Below are 13,014 nucleotides of genomic sequence, written 5' to 3'. Positions count from 1 at the left end.
ATTATCAGTAATTATCTAATATAGTTGTACTGTAATATAGATTACTATACATGTATTGGTATTTAAAACGAAAATGGCACTCAGAACTTTTACCAGATTTATTGGTTTAATAAATCTACTTTATTTCAGAAATAAGAAATTGTAATATCAACTTTAATTATAATAAAATAGTAAATATCTTTTGTTTAACTCCAAAATTCAACATTGTACATTATATATATATAAATACAATGTTCTACAACATGTTAACTAAATTTAATATATATGATAAACCAGTTCTTTTATTCCTTTGTTTGAGTCCTTCATTCACAGCATCTATGAGTGGCCTTGGCACTTTGATTTGTGCTCAGCGATCAAAATTGAAATCTTAAGGCATATTATATAATTTTAATTTTGAAGATATCACTACCGAAATGACAACTTTTAGGTCAAACTACAAATCTACAAAGGTGTACATGTACTTTGAAATCAGCAAGTCATGTATGATAATCAACCTTTCCAGCTTCATATACATGTATAAGTATTCATACAGGATACTCCACTGGTTTAGATAACTAGCAACTATCAACATACAGTTGTATGTGATAATCTCCCTCGCTTTAATTACTACATCCATCTCCCTCGCTTAAAATATGTACATTTACATGATAATCTTCCTTGCTTCACATACGTACATATACGTGATAATCTTCCTTGCTTAAAATACGTTCATTTACATTATGTATGTGATAATTCCCATGCTTAGCATACGTACATATACGTGATAATCTCTCTTGCGTAACATTCGTACATATACGTGATAATCTCCCTTGCTTTAAATACGTACATATACATTATGTACGTGATAATCCTTACATAAATTACTAGAAACCTTCATACAAGATAGTTGCCAAAACTTGAAATATTCTAAATATTCTTTTATGATACAGTAATGGTGCAAATGTTTGAGCAAAATCTGTTTTGAATTAACTTGTAATTTTTATGCGTTAAACGTAATCATTTAATTCTGTGGCACTAAGCTTTCTTGTTATTTTTAATGCTTTAAACGTAATCATACAATTCTGTGACACTCATGATCAGTCTATTCTTTAAATGTATAATCTCAGTTATGGCAGTCACTCATTATTTACATGTAATCAAAGTTATCTTTTGAATTCGAATTCTTTTACCTTAAACATGTTTATACTGGTATACCACACGGATTCGAGAGGTAAATAATATCTGGTTATAAAACTGTGCTGAATCTGCCTTATTCATTAATATTGAAGCATGTATTAATTGTATTGATTGATTGTTATAATTTGCTAGCATGTATTTTAGGTTACATTGCATGTATGTATGCTTTGTGGATGAAAGTAAGAACGATGTATTATATATCTATATCTGGCTTGTATTGGTATGTACAATTGTACTATGTAATTTTTCAAATCCTCATTCGTACCATTTATTTTCATGAACGTTTATTTGTTTTAATTCATCATTCCTAACGTTAGTAATATTCATTACTGGAATTGTTTTAAGTGCAATAGTCTGGTTGGTGGGGGGCAAAGAAAGGGTGGGACTGGCAGTCTAAATGCGTTCATTGGCCTTATTACAAGTTTACGCATATTAACACGACGGTCAAAGTTCTGCTTAGTTTGTCCCAGTTCTGACCATAAAAGTAAAGAAAAGTTGTAAGCATTGAAAGCGAGGCTGCGTGGAAATGTAACACGGACATAATTTGAGACGGGGAGGACGTTTTAGAATTTTCCCATACTTTAAATTAATTGCTTCGTACGCAGACAGTTTTAACGGAGAGATTTTATTTTCCCATTTCTAGAAGTTATCCTGGATACTTCCACACCATTTTACCGGAACTTTAGCCCCATCCTTGCCCGGACTGTTCACTTTAAGTCATAATTCGGGCCGTTACTTTCTTTTGAATGTAATTAATCCAATCTTTTTAAACCGTTGTGTTCATTAATGTTTACTAATTGTTTAAGTCTTCCATACTTATCACGTCATCATTCCTTAGATTCGTAATTGTTATAAAGTTGCATCTCCGAACCATTTGTTCATGTTAAGTTCCATGGAGATGGAAGTGTATTCACTTTCAGCTATCGATTATAAACATGATGATATCAAGAATTAAATGTAGAATATTAAGTTATTTAACTCCAGATTTTTATGTCACCTGGCGTAGATATCTGCCCAAAGATAATCTTACCGCTAAAATATGCGGGTTTTATTTTCTCAAAACAACATTAATTTAGATAACAAAAAATACAGTTTTAGCGGATATAGGATAAAACGTTCCTAAAGTTAGAATTATTCTGAAATATATAGAACTGAAATCCAACGTCTTTCACGTTCTAATAACGGTCATCTACAAAAAAAGTACTTTCGCAATTCACCGAAACACTTTATTGTACTGATGGGTTTTTTTTTCGCACGGTGATTCATTTTCGCAAGAGTCTAATTGCTCGCAAATACCCATAAAATTCAATCCCACGGCGAAAAAAGGACGAGTTCGGACAGTGAAATTTACAGCTACAATTTCAGAGGAAACGTATACAATCCTATATTTATATTTATAGAGGTGGAGCGGTATATAGGGGGGATTACTGCGTAGAACCATGCTGTCCTCCTTGACTCAATTGGGTAAAATTTTCTATTATCTTTCTGATTAATTCATTCTTAAACAATATCGAAGTGTATTGGGGGTAAACTAAAGGCAAAACTATTTTAAATCATTCATACATTTCATTTGACGATTACTGTAAAATTCCGCATATTATTCGTGAGGGGAAATTTAATTTTCGGGGAGAGATGCGCGGATTTCGTTTTTTGACCGTAAAATTAACGAATTTACGATTCCACGATCTTTTTAATGCCATGCATACAATTTGTCAGGCACATTTAGTCGTTAATTTGATGATTGGGTACACTACTGTATCAATGAGCTACTATCAGGGAGCAAGATAAAACGTTTGGTTAAAACAAAGTCCCTTATACTACAAAATTTAGTACTTATATACTATTACCCTGCCATCAAATAATATGATTGAGTCTATCAATTAAAATTATCAACGCATGACACGATATTTGTTTTTTCACGGATATAATGTAAAAAACATACTGGGGGCTGAGTATCAACTGTGTATTTTCGAACAGTAATATAAATGTTTGTATAACGTCTTCCCAACACGAATTTAAGTTCCAAAAACGAAATTGTAAAAAAAATTATTTTAATCCACGAAAAATTTAGCAAATCGAAAAGGATAAACCTATTTCGCAGTACACGTCAACACTCAAAAAACTCACAATAATACATTTCACATGGATATTGACGTGGAGTGATTGTCGGTATTATTTGTGTCACACATTGAACTATTACCAAAAGTCCATTAAGAATCCATTACAAACGTGACCAGAACCCCCGTGCTTATTTGAACGCACATAGCTTAATTGATCAATGGTCATTCAACAATGCAGTATATTATTGTCTGATGCCATGGGCAAAGAAAGAATAAGGCAAGTCTATTAAACCAGATTCCCTTTCCTTTGTCTTTTGAAGGGATATTTCATCTCATCAATTGGAAAAAATGTTTATGAAGCTATCTTTTTAAATGGAATTAATACTGTTGCCTCCAAAAACTATACCTCATCGTTTGAGCTGTCCTCACAAGAAATTGGAGGTCGGAGAAAAATGATTTAAAAGAAAATGAATCAGTGCAATAAGGCCAACACCAATGATCCCGAATTCCTTGGGCAGACGGAGCGCGAGTCTGGCATGCTGTTGAGTTGACGGAAGTATGAAGATAGTTCTGTGTAATTTACTGTTAGTTTCCCCCTTTTCGGGAGTTGTGCCAGTTTTTGTTGCAATTCTTCTGTGGTGAGAGAGCCGTGACGTTTTTAATGGAACATGCGCAGAACACATTGTGCTGTGTTTTCCGCAGCACTTCCCTGGTTTGTTCCTTCGCTGGTAGCCAATTATGTCTGTACTTGAGCTGGTGTGTCCCTGTGTCTTAGGGGTTTTAGTTGTAGTTTCTGTTACAGTAGATGATTGGCTCATTATTTGTCGTATGTTGTAATCCAGTTGTCATAGCATTTGTGGTGGTTGTGGAGGTTGTAGATAATAATTGGTGTTTGTGGTTGTTGTGTGCGTTGTGTAGTTGTTTGGCGATGTTGTAATTAGTTGTCAGTGCAGTTGTTTGGCGGATGTTATAGTTGTTGTCAGTGCAGTTGTTGGCGATTGCTGTATGAACTTGTAACTTGTGGCGATGTTGTACTTGTTGTTGCCGGTGTGGTTGTTGTTGTCGATGTTGCAGTTGTTGGTGCAGTCGTCCCGTCGTCGTTGTTGGTGCAACTGTGGTTGTCGTCGTTGCTGTTGTTGATAGATCTGTTGGGAAAGTACCTGCAAATCCGAACAAAACTGACAATTTGATTTTTTTTCTATCTTTATGACGTAATATAATCGGATAAGGAAGTTCTTCTAGTCGTTTCGTTAGATCTAAGTAAAACCTGTCTCTAGCGTAACCACTGTATAAGGGACAATCTGCTTATTAAGTCCATTTTCTTTGGATCCAAAGTGGGCTATTGCATGAAAGATCGACTTTAATAAAAAGATCATTTGTTCCTTGTCAGTTTGAGATATGCTTTGTGGACTAGAGACCGAAAATGCAATGTGAAAAAGCGCTCGAACAAGGTTGATATATCATAAAAGATAAAAAAATTGCATTTGACTGACAAAAAAAAAAAAAAAAATTAGTAATCCACACTTTAAAAATTTTAGACCTACAATTTTCTTTAATGAAAATTAAAATAAAAACCACCAAATGAACAATACTACAGAAACGGAGCCTACATTTACATAATTTTCGTTTGTTGATGTTATTGTAAACGTCACAAAATTGATTTATGAATCAAAATGACATTAGTTAATTTTCTAGCCGCGTCTCCCTGGTGTGGAATTTTGATATGGAAATCAAATTGAAACTGGTTGATTATATAAAACGTCCTCGTACAACCCATCGGTGTTTGGTAAGTATTATACTTTATTACTGGAAAAGGGTCTATTGAAGGAGTATATAATGTTCATTGACAGATAAGATAAGATAATTTTATTAACGTTCTCACCTTCAAGAGATTTACAATCATATTAAAACATTAAAAGGTACCAATCTTAAAAAAACACTCATAAAAAGAGTTATGAGAGACTACTCCTAAAAAAAGGTCAATTTCAAATTTTATTTTACATAAAATACATTGTACATTTCTTCTTTAAAATATATCCATACGTGGGTATAAAGGTATTATAAAAGAAAAGAACATATTGCACCTACTTCACCACGTGAGTCCGTGGGTACATAATGTATTAAATAAATGTATGGCTTTAGTGAGTGGAACACAAGCGAGAGTGGTTGGGTCCAACCCTAACCTTACAATTCGCTTATCCCACATCAAAGTCAATATATATTATGACGCACTTTTACCTTTATATTTTTGTGTAGCCAAGTGGTCGACCCATGGCATTCAACTGTTCCTCTAAATAATATAATAAGGAAGAAGAAGACGAACAAAATGAACATTTATCAAGAATAGTATTAATAGGGCTGAAGTAGCTGTTTATAATTCACGTGCTATGAATATCCCATGTGTCCGCTCACACTCGGACTTAGTCCCTACTATTTTCCGTTATTCTTACTGAAATATTTTCCGATATAGCCTCTTTGTACTTCACAAAGTTTTACCGATAACGTTAGCAAAAAGATAGGTGTATGTATGTCCCATCATGTCAAGGAGCAACCAAATGTAACTTGGTTCTTATATTTTTATGTACGAAAAACTTCGACAAATATATGTAATGTAAAATTCAGTCCATAAGATTTTTTTTTGTAGAAAATGTTTTATTGATTATACAGCCTGAGCTACAACAAAACAATTTGCTATACTCTGATTGGACGTTCTTACAACACATTATTTTTTGAAACAATTAATTATCCTGTCAAAGTTAAATTGCTGAGTGAATTTTACAAACCCGAATTTTGGGTCCTAATATTTATGCAAATCTTATCTTTTGTTTTCTTGTTTTTCATTATGCAAAATGATAATTTATTCAGTCCAATTTACATTAAGAATAGAACCTAAATTGGAAAAAAATATGTGGCAAAAAAATTAACGTAAAATGGCTGAAAAAATCAACCGAAATTGCTGGGGTCGATATAAAACTGTGAATTTAAAGCTCATTAAACAAGGAAAGATTCAATATATAATTGCACAAAAGAAAAGTATTTTGTCAGGTTACAACAAGAAAAACGTCAGTTATATGAATTGCTGTGCCCATCTAAGCCCGTTACGACGGTTCTTTAGTGTTCAAAGTTAACACTTAGACTTTCGGTTAGATTTGAAAAATATGGTTACCTTTATTTTGGTCTTTCAAATTTCATTTATATGTGCTGCGACGTACGTTGAAATTACGTACTTGCGCCCCGTCTCGACGGAGCTCACAAAGCTTCTCATCATTTGAACATTAATTCGTGTTTTACACATGCAAATGTATGTCCTCATTAGAAAAAAACAAACAGTAATATGAAATATTGACTTTGCTTTTGGTGGATGGCGCAGGCAAAATATTAGACATAGAGTCATGGACTGCTATTCATTATTTAAAATATTCTTTCATCTTGAAGCTCTAAAAAAATAAATAGTGTAAAAGGGCCGGTGAGCTTATGTCATGGCGCATGGCGCGCGTTCCGTCGTCCGTCCGTCGTCCAGTCCGTCAACATTTCCTTTAAAAAAATCGGCTACAAGTCATAGAGGATTCTGCATGGATTGTAACCAAAATTTGGCCAGAAACCTATCCTTGGGGGAAGGGGAACAGAACTTGTATAGATTTTGGCTCTGATCCCCCAGGGGCAAGAGGTGCCGGGGCCCCTTATGGGAACTATAGGTAAATCCTATAAATCGCTACTTGTCCTAGAGTTTACGCCATGGATTGATAACCAAATTCGGCCAGAAACATTCATTGGGGAAAGGGGAACAGAACTTTATAAATTTTTGGCTCTGACCCTCCGGGGCAGGAGGGGCTGGGCCCAATAGGGGAACTAAAGGTAAATCCAATAAATCGCTACTTGTCCTAGAGTTCTGCATGGATTGTAACCAAATTTGGCCGATAGAACATCCTTGGGGAAAGGGGAACATAACCTGTATAGAATTTTAGCTCTGACCCCCGGGGGCAGGAGGGGCGGGGCCCAATAGGGGAAATAAAGGTTAAATCTTATAAATCGGTTACTTGTCCTGTGGTTCTGCATTATAGATTGTAACAAAATTTGGCCATAAAACATCCTTTGGGGAAGGGGAAGCAGAAACTTGTATAAATTTTGGCTCTGACCCCGGGGGCTAGGAAGGGCGGGGCCCAATAGATTAAATAGAGTTAAATTCTATAAATCGCTACTTGTCCTAGAGTATTTGCATTGATTGTAACCAAATTTGGGCCAGAAGCATCCCTTGGGGGAAGGGGATAACAAAACTTGTATAAAATTTTTGACTCTGTCCCCCCCCGTGGGCAGGAGAGGCTGGGCCCAAAATGGGAAAAAATAAAGTGTAAATCCTATAAATCGCTACTAGTCATATAGTTTCTGCTTGGATTTTAACCAAATTTTGCCCAAGAAGACATCCTTGGGGTTAACAGAAATTTGTATAAATTTTGGCTTTTGAACCCCCCCCCCCCCCGGGAGCAGAAAGTAGTGGGGCCCATTAAGGGGAATTAGAGGTAAATATTCAAATTCCTTCAGAAAAGAAACAATGAACCTGTATTCAGAAAACATTACTAGGTATTACAAACCTTATTAGCGATACAGGCCCTCTGGGCCTCTTGTTGTAATTTAGAAAATAATACTAATCCCTCTTCTCCAGGTTTTTTAAGGGGAAAAAATGCCATTTTTCAGTAGTATAGCATCTTAAACCAAATAATGCTGAACGTGTTTGTTTGGGACTTAATGTATACAGGTACCAAGTGTCTCTAAATCACACATTCCACGGTATCTTCCTACGTGCTTCCTTTACATCCAGACAATTGGCACAAAAAAACCAGTTATAGTTATAACTTACCATTTTGCAAAACAGCCAGTTGATATCTTACCATTTTGCCATATATAAAATTAAACAGTTTTGACTAACCATTTTAGCCAAAAGCCCAACGTTAACTTACCTATAAAGCCAATAACCCAACGTCTAACCATACCATTTAGCCAATAAAACAAAAAAACCCAACGTTAAACTTACCAATTAGCCAAAATACCAACGTTAACTTCCCATTAAGCCTAAACCCAACGTTAACTTACCATTTGGCCCAATAGACCCAACACGATAACATTAGCACACTTTTAAGCCATTTAACCACACTTTAAAACCTTACGCAATTGAGCCAATACCCCATACGTGTTCATTTAACCATTTAGTCCAATATCCAAACGTTAATTTACCAACTAGTCAAACCTTAACCCAACGTATAAAAACCATATAGCCAATAACCCAACGTTAACCTACCATATTAGCCCCAATAACCCATCGTTAACTTACCATTTAGCCTAGCCTATTAAACCCGACGTTAACTAGCCATTTGGCCTATAACCCAACGTTTAACTTTACCATTTGGGCCAATAACCCGACACGTTAACTTTACCATTAAGCCATATTAACCGCAACGTTAATAATCTTACCATTTTAGTCAATAACCAAACGTTAATTTACCATTTAGTCAATTACCCAACGTTTAATATACCATTTAGCCAATAACCCAACGTTAACCTACCAGTTTAGCCAATAACCCAGCGTTAACTTACCATTTAGCCAATAATCCCAACGTTAACATTACCATTTGGGCCAATTTTTACAATAACCCAACGTTAAACTTACAATATGGCCAAAACCCAACGTTAACTGTACCATTTGGCCAATAAACCAAATCTTTAAACTTACCATTTGGCCAATAAACCAAAAACTTTAACTTACCATTTGGCCAATTAACCAAGTGTTCACTAATGCGTGTGCTTCAACGAACTGCTCTGCAAAGTGATTTCAAAGATGGACATTAATGATAAGAAAGATCAGCGTTTTGTCAACTTTTATATTTCTTATGTATCATAAATCGCCGGAAAAGGTGGACTTGGCATAAAAAAGGCTCTATACTGCATATTCTGTTTTTATCAATAATGTACTATCATTATACCATGTACTACTTTGTCGATTCTTTAATTTATGCATTCTGTAAAATATGGTTTGAAGTTGCATTATATATGTATATACACGTGGCGGATCCGATATTTTAAATGTGTCTGTTACTAATTACACACACACTACTACCAAAGTTTTAAGGCGCACACTTTATTTCTAAATATAGCAATTTCCACATCAGTTCGGACAACGCTTAAGCGGAGGAAAGAGATTGGTTTTGCTTGTTATTGTCCCGCAGATTATGACCCTTCTCGGCAATGCTAGCAAAAACGTGTTCTGATAACATTATATTACCTCTGATATTTCCGTCTATGAGGAATTCGCGAAAAATATTATTGTCGTGATATATGTTTTAAACATAATAAACTCACCCTGAATTCATTGAGATTAAACGCGAACGATACTACGGTCACTTCGCCGAAAATAAGGTTGGTGTAGTTGTCAATGTTGAATGTTGGAGTAGTGTAGAGAAAGTCTCGTTGAACGTATAATTAATGTCATTCAATCACCAATGATTAATTAAAGTTCATGGTACCAAGTAGATACCCGACTAACGGTGTTGTGCGGTTAACGTAGCTTTCAGTGGTTGATAGAATGTGAGCTCCTTTTGTAATCTGCCCGCTGGTGGTGTGACGTTAGATGCGGGAAAAATCTCTCACACAGGGGTGCATGCATTCGCTGGGCCCCCACAATTGCATATCTGTATGCGGATCCCCTGCTCGATATTTCAAGATTTCATGATAAAACGGCATTTAGGTGATGTGTAGTAAAGTTCTGAAAGTAACTTGCTTGCTTAGTTTCCTTTCGTAGCTGTAGTGACCTGTGTAACGTCTCGTTCAAGTGTCTGGTCATGATTATAAGTAGATAATTCGAATAATCAAGAAATCAAAAACACAATATGATTTCTTTTTGGCGCGTTACATCGTGATTTTCCTTGAATGAAAATATGTGAAGCGTTTGGCATTACGTCGACACGCTCGTTTTAAAAAACAAATCATGATTTGACGTCTTATGTATAGGGGGTTGCAATGGTACATGTAATAATGTTGTCTGTCAAGACCGATCATATGTGTGTACTCCGAGAGTTCAACGCAGACACGGCCAGTTCGTGAGCCGTGTGATGTGGGATATATGACCAAAATGAAAACCACGGAGCGGTGATTGGTTGCGGTATCATCTGTGTTAACGCTATTCCGTCACTCATATAGATATATCAAGTGGTGTCCTCGCTCATACTCGAGTCGTGATCGGGTATCCAAGGGGTAGCGTGGAGTTTATACCCCATTACTGTAATGTCTGAAGGACACGGAAATTAGTGTAATTGGAATTGCGATGTATTAATTTGGAGGGGAACTATATGTTGAATTATGAGGGGGTCAGTATGAACAAGCCTCGACACAGATTCAAAACCCAACTTTTTTCGAACTTGAACTGACATTACAGCTGCGGTGCCTACATCGCACAACGAGTGTTTATCTGGAGAACAAGAATCGCGTCACGAGTTCCTGCCCTTGCGGTAGGGTAGTAGTATTGGTTACTAGGCGTGGGTAGGGTATGGTTCGGTTATGACTTCATGGTGTTTGCGAGCATTTACTAACGTATACTTTTCCAAAGAAAAACGAACATGATTTTACTCCAATAATGAGTCAAATGGATACCTAGTCGCAAGGGGGAGGTAACTCTGTGTTATATGGGCCGTGGTGGCCGAATGGTTAAAGATGTCTCGACATATACTACAAGCCTTCACTTCGGGGGTCGCGAATTCGAATCCCGTGTGGTGGCAGTTGGAAGGGTACTGTCCCGCTGGTCGGTGTGGGTTTTCTCCGGGTACTCCGTCTTTCCTACACCAATATAAACCTGACACGTCTGGGCGGTTAATAGGACGTTTTAACTAATAGTAAAATATAAAAAAAACTGTTGATATAAAAACCCTGTGATATACACCTTACCTGTGATAGTCCTGCCGATAAAAGAGATAGTCGCTCCATCTGGAATTGGTTCTAGAAAGTTGATCGTCAAACAATGTACAGGTGAGGTATATATAGGGTTTGTCGAAATCTTTGTCGTAAAATTCTGCAAAAGAATGGACTATGCCTTTTAAATTTTATCATTGGTTATTGATACAAATTTTAATGCCATAACCAATTGGAAATCATCGTGGAATCGACTTTTGTATATGTATTTGCATGTTATACAGTAATCTGCCCTTACAAATAACACGTCATGTGTTTGCTAATGTCTTACAGAGAAAACGACGTGAATGTAACTCATAAAATATTGACTTCACAATGGATACCTACCAAAAAGGGAGGTAACTATTCCTTCATTCTCCACTAAATGTACAATTTCCATTATAAAGTGTCATCTTATGTAATCAAGTACAATGAGAGGGGTTAGTGACAGATACGTTATGGAAAAATACCCATATCGACAGAAACTCTCACGCATGTCATAAAACATTCAAAATTAGCTTAAAAAACACGTGGCAAGTGTCCGAGGGTTTGTCAATAGTTTACAAGCGGGAAGATTCGTTGTGTTACCAGTTTTAGGAAACTCAAATAAGAAAAGCCCTCACTTCCCTTTAGTATATACATGTACATAGTGACATATATAGACATTTCTGAAAATAATCACGTGCTTTCTAACACTAGTTAGCGGTATTGATAAAGGTATTATGCATAGAATTATTGATAAATATATAAATTACGTATCAAAATAGTAACGTATCTGGTATAAAAGATCACGTATCTGTTTGATAAAAGATGTACCGTTAACTCTAATATTTAGCGTAAAACTAATAAAAATACTGTAACATCGACTAATTCAAATACATGTTATAGCCAGATGTTGTGAGAATGCTTGTTTTACTAATTATACGGTAATGTGATATATAAACATGAAATAACGTATCTGTTTATTTGGTAACGTATCTGTACTTTTGTACGTTGAACTCCAATTTGAGTGAACATGGTTTCATTTGAAGCAATTTGTTTCAGAAAAGATATGGTCAGAAAATGCAAGTTTAGGGTTGTTTGTGGCAATCGAGTATGACGGAGACTGATCCGTTTCTCAGGTGAAGGAAAGCGAGGACAATGAGAATGAATTTTTCCCTTCCTTCATGTCAAAAAACATCAACAAAGGACAATTGAGGTTTCGTTGGCCAAAATAACCAGAAGAACTGTTTATCCTGAGTTATCACATCTACTTGTCGGCCGTGCGGGTCGTTTTTTCCAAATATAAATGACAAGGACGCCGAAGCCATCCGCAGTCAATGGGAATCGGTGTATACAGATACGTTATCAATATGGTAAAACACAATTGTTCCTTCATCGACGCCGCTTTCAATAGTTTTAATCTGAAGTTTGATAATTCTGATGTTGTAGTTTTGAGTACAAGTTTTGAAACAGATTCTTGTTATCGAATTCATTTTTTTTCTAATAATTCATACAGACATTTATACCAAGAGAATAGATACGTTACCGCTGCTAATTAAGTCAAAAATCAACAAAAGTATTGCAGAGAAATGAAACCACTGAAAAGTACATTTTCTTTGATGCATTTTGACGAATTTATGAAACAGAAAAACATGATAATCCTGTCAGGTTTCTACAGTCATACATTTAGTATGTTGTAACATATATGTTAATTTTTAAAGCAGGATTTTAATGTCCTATTCAGTAATATGTGATGTATACAAATACAAAATTACTGACATGTACAAATGCAGATATAAGTGCAATTTGATAATGAGGAAAAACATAGAAACAAAATACTTTGGTCTTTTTTTTAAAATGAAAC

This window comes from Argopecten irradians, chromosome 10 (assembly GCF_041381155.1).
Source record: "Argopecten irradians isolate NY chromosome 10, Ai_NY, whole genome shotgun sequence".
In the NCBI taxonomy this organism is placed as follows: Eukaryota; Metazoa; Mollusca; class Bivalvia; order Pectinida; family Pectinidae; genus Argopecten; species Argopecten irradians.
Note: the sequence above shows the minus strand (reverse complement) of the source record.